This window comes from Galeopterus variegatus, unplaced genomic scaffold (genome assembly GCF_000696425.1).
Source record: "Galeopterus variegatus unplaced genomic scaffold, G_variegatus-3.0.2 Scaffold150, whole genome shotgun sequence".
NCBI classification, from domain to species: Eukaryota; Metazoa; Chordata; class Mammalia; order Dermoptera; family Cynocephalidae; genus Galeopterus; species Galeopterus variegatus.
Genome location: NW_007726261.1, coordinates 426,509 through 431,815, shown reverse-complemented (window position 1 = coordinate 431,815; position 5,307 = coordinate 426,509).

Below are 5,307 nucleotides of genomic sequence, written 5' to 3'. Positions count from 1 at the left end.
TTTTTGGCCCCCCCCCCCCCCCTCCTTACTCTGGAACCACCAATACCACTCTGACTAGACTTAGGACTCCATTTACAGCCTGTCTAGCCATCAGCCAGTCATCAAGGGGCAACCATCCATAGAGCAATGGTCTGGATTGGTCATTGCTGAGTGACTAGGCATTACCTCTTACGCAGTTTTCTTTTCTTCCTGATATTTGCTAATTTGTAGTTTTATTCCTTTTCTCTTTGACACCGTTAGAAGTTGAAGATTTAAAAATCTGTAGGGAAATGGTTGTCAGTAAGAAAAGTTTCTATATTATGGTCAACTTAAAAAAAAATCAGACACCTATTTCGGTGTTACTGACTTTACCAGCTACTTCTACAAAATGCCACTTAATGTTAAATAAAAAAAAAAAAAAAAGATCCTGTGTAGGATGTCTGTTTGGAAAAGAATGGATTTTCTAAATTGAGGTCCAGAGTTATGTGGGAAATAGCGCCTAGACTAAAACTTACAAAAACGTTTGCAAGTTTTTTTTTTTTATATAGTGAGGAAATGGACAATGGGGTTAGCATGTTTTCTTTCATTGTTAAACCATAGCTTAACACATATAAATTTGTGGCGGGTGTGTTTTTAAACTAGATACAGGGAGAGCTGTTGAAGAGCCTGGACAGCAGAATGCTAGAATAACTTTTAAAGTGTGTCTGTCTAGGATATATATCTGTCATTTCTCCTAAATACAGACTGGTTGGTTTGTTTGTTTTTTCTTTTTTGAAATACTTGCAGTGCTGCCTTGACCAACCACTAGAGGAAGATGCTTTTGCACAAGGTGTCATTCACCTTCACTGGAAGGCTGCTGGTTATGCCTGTCTCCATCCATCCCAAGTCAGAACTTGGGATTCAGTGTTGACCTTGTATCTCTTTGATAATTTAAGAATATGTTTCCAAAGAAATGATTAAGAAGAACCCATTTAAGTGTAATTAAGTGTAATTCATTTAAGTGCAATTCTCTACAGAGTGATGTAAGTTGGCCAACTGATTCTCATTAAAATAGAGGTTCCAGGGCCGGCCCGGTGGCGCACTGGATGGTGCGCCGCTTGGGAAGCGCGGCGGCGCTCCCGCCCGAGGGTTCGGATCCCACATACAGACCGGTTCCCGCTCACTGGCTGAGTGAAAGCGGCGCTGAGGGCTGCGATCCCGTTGCCGGTCCCCGGTCCAGTGCGGGGGCAACACTGAGGGTTGCGATCCGTTGCCGGACACGGAAAAAGACAAAAAAATAATAAATAAATAAATAAATAAATAAATAAAATAGAGGTTCCAAAATGGAATGAATGAAAATATAAAAGAAAAGGCTTAACATGTACTAGAACAAACATTTTCTCTAATAGAATGTACTTACTTTAAGTTCCAATTTCCATCTATTCCAGTCTTTTTTTATTCTTAGATGAGAATTGGGTTTACAATGTTAGATAGGGTTCCTCAGACTTTTAGAACAGCCAGTGCTTCTTAAGTACAGTCAGCCCCTATATCCTTGTGTTCAACCAACCACAGATCAAATATACAGTATTCTCAGCATGAGGAACCTGTGGATACAGTGGGCCGATTTTTGGGCTTGAACATCCATGATTTTGGTATGGGGGGTGGGGTTCTGGAACCAATCCCCCGTGGATACCAAGGGATAACTGAATGGTGTAGTGTTCTTTGCACCATCCCACCCTCAGTGCTTCTCAATACTCTGCCATTAAAAAGTGTGAGTATAGGGCTGGCTGTTAGCTCAGTTGGGTGGAGCATGGTCTTGTAACACTAAGCTCAAGGGTTCAGATCTCCACACCAGCTGCCAAAAGCAAAAAACTGAGTATAGAATAAAATCAGCAGCCCTCAGTACTTCCTCAGAGGAGGAATTGTCTCCAAAATATAGCAAATTATATTGTGGAACTTGAATTTTATTTTATTTTTATTTTTTGGTGGCTGGTCAGTAAGGGGGTCTGAACCCTTGACATTGTTATCAGCACCATACTGTACCAAGTGAGCTAACTGGCCAGCACAAATTTGAATTTTAAAGAGAAATGTTCTGTTTTGTACTGTTTGGTTTTTGCTGAATGCCTTTTTGTGGGGGGAAGGACTTTATTCTTTTAATAATTAAGGTATAATTCACATACTATAAAATTCACCCATTTAAAGTGTGCAGTTCAGTGTTTTTTAGTATATTCACAAGTATATGCAACCTTTACCACTTGGTGAATGCTTTTTAATTACTGAATATTCTCAAAAGTGGCCTTTTCAGGGCCACCAGAGTGGAGAGGATCCAAAAATCAAAGTAATGATTGTTTTGTCCAGAAAGGCTGTTATACTTTATCATTATGTTAAATGATACCTGTTGAAGACTAAATGATAGATAAGGTTCTTGATTTGAGATTTGGTTTTAAGACAAAAATGCCAGCAATACCAATTTTAAGATAAAGCTGTTTTTAGTTTTCAGGGGAATGAATTAAGTGGAATAGAGTAGGAAGAGGAGATCAGTGAAAAGTATTGTTGCTGTAGTATCATAGTAATAAGCACTTCAGTGCCTTTCATTACTTCTTAGTGTGCCTTGACTTACTGATTATTAGATTTTGGCTTATTTCATGGTTTTACGTGAGTGAGGATTTAGGCAACAAGTGAATGTATCACCTAGTGCCCTACTGTTAAAATTTTTGCCTTGGAATAAACCTTCTTTGGAGCAGGTTTTATTTGCATTTCTTCCTTTCTTTCTTTCTTTATTGGCAGCTGGCCTGTACGGGGATCGAACGCTGCACCATGCTCTAACCAAGTGAGCTAAAGGACCAGCCCACATTCTTTTATTTATTTTTCACCTTTTCTGAAATTGTGCCACATTAAAAGACAACAGTTAAAAATTTATCAGGAGAAGTTAGAAAAATATTGTAGAGGACAAATTTTAAGCCTTTATTTTCTTTTGTTAATTGCTAGAGAGGAGATGTCTTAAAGTGTTAAAATAGCATTGTCTTTCTGGTCAAAGAGAAAGGAATGAAAAAGATTTGATAACCTTTTGGTGTAAGTTAGCAGTATTAAAATGGAATTTTTTGAGATGTGAATCTCTGGTTTTGCTCAGATATATGTACTAGCAACTAATAACAAATATTGTGCCTGCTTATTGAATGTAGGATGTGACACCAAGATGAATAAATTGTAATCCTCAAGGAGTCTAGAAAGGGATCAAATATCCAATTTACTTTAGTGAAAGACACAGTGTGGTAAGAGGGCCATACAAAGAGTGCTGAGGGCTTTCAAAGTTAAAAATAGGGATTGCTTAGGATCCCTTATGTAAATCATTTTAATCATGTCGCCCTAATTATAAAACTAAAGATGTATCTGTCTTCTGCTAAGTGTTTTTCGTGAATACCTTGTGTTTTTTGTTTGGTTGGTTGGTTGGTTTTGTTTTTTTAAGATCTAATTTATTTGTAAAATTCCCCCTCTTTGTGTTTGCCAGGATTTTGCTAAAGTAGAACACTGGTTATATTTTTACACTACTTGTTGTCTCTTTCATATCAAACCACAGTAAGTGTAATTATTGTGATTATTCTGGCTAGTGTGTCTGTTGGGCACATTAATTTAGAATTTCATCATTCTACCCTTAGTTCTTAAAAATCTTTGGGAAACAAGAATTTGGCCACTAGTTGAAGGTTCTTGATTGTTCTGAGATCCTTAGACTTTTTTAGCTGTCAGTTGTTACACATACCAAAGCTTTTTAAAAGTTGTGTCCTTGTTTTCAATAGATTTTAACAAATCATGGCTCGGCTATAGATGTATTTGGTGTCTTCATAACTGGCTTTGTACTAAGGAAACCTAGTGTTGTACTCCAAGTTGAACCAGTTCCCCAAATAATTCTACTTTCAAGGAGAGAGAAACACTTAGTGAGGATTTCCTGAGCATATTTCATTAGCCTGGCCTAAGAGTGGTGATGCTCAATTCCAAATTACATTCCTGTTAGGTAATTGTATGTCACTTCACTTGAAAAAAACAAAGTGCGTCCCACAGGATGTCATTAGGACACTTTCCTGGTTGACTGTAGAACTCCAGTGTGTCACCGTACTACTAGGTGATCTGTGTCCATCTCCTTTGGGTGGTTGATTTTTGTTTTGGAGGTGTTTTTTGTTTTCTGTTTTTTTTTTGTTTTTTTTTTTTAAAAAAAAGATGACCGGTAAGGGGATCTTAACCCTTGATTTGGTGTTGTCAGCACCACGCTCAGCCAGTGAGCGAACCGGCCATCCCTATATGGGATCCGAACCCGGGGCCTTGGTGTTATCAGCACCGCACTCTCCCGAGTGAGCCACCGGGCCGGCCCTTGTTTTCTGTTTTGTGGGGGGTTTTTTGGCAGCCAGCTGGCATGGGGACCCCCAAACCCATGACCTTGGTGTTTTGAGGCTGCACTCTAACCAACTGAGGTAACTGGCCAGCTTGGGTGGTTGATTTTGGTAGTAGAAACATGTTTTTCTGTTATTTTTTACTTGGGGCTATCTGAAATGGTTTAGGCTTATGTATTTTAAATGTACCTCAAATTGTTTTTGAAGTAGATAGGATGATATCAGTCATAAATAAGACTATTTTTTAGTGTTGTTTGGAAAATATAATAGAGTTTTAGTTACTCTGAAAAAAGTCTAATCAGGTTGATATGTGGCAATGCTTTAGTGACTGACTAAGTAGGTTCTTAGAATGTTAGGGCTGGAAATGACTCTAGTACTAATACAGTCTCCTCATTTTCAGATTAAAAAAACGGAAGCCTGGGCCGGCCCGTGACACACTCGGGAGAGTGTGGTGCTGATAACACCAAGGCCACGGGTTCGGATCCCATATAGGGATGGCCAGTTGGCTCACTGGGTGAGCGTGGTGCTGACAACACCAAATCAAGTGTTAAGATCCCCTTACCTGGCCGGCCCCGTGGCACACTCGGGAGAGTGCAGCGCTTGGGAGCGCAGCGGCACTCCCGCCATGGGTTCGGATCCTATATAAGGATGGCAGGTGCGCTCACTGGCTGAGCACAGTGCGGGTGACACCAAGCCAAGGGTTGCATCCCCTTACCGGTCACAAAAATGACAAAAAAAAAAAGATCCCCTTACCAGTCATCTTTTTAAAAGAAAAAAAAATTAAATTTAATTAAAAAAAAAAATAAAAATCTGAAGCCTGAGATGGCTAAGTGAATGCCTAAGGTTACTCTCAGAGTTAATGACACAGTTGAGTCTAGAATCCAGATTTCCCCACTGCTGGTTTAATGCTCTTTAATAATGGAAAAAAGGGCATGCCTAGAGGTAATTACTACAACCAGCACGGATT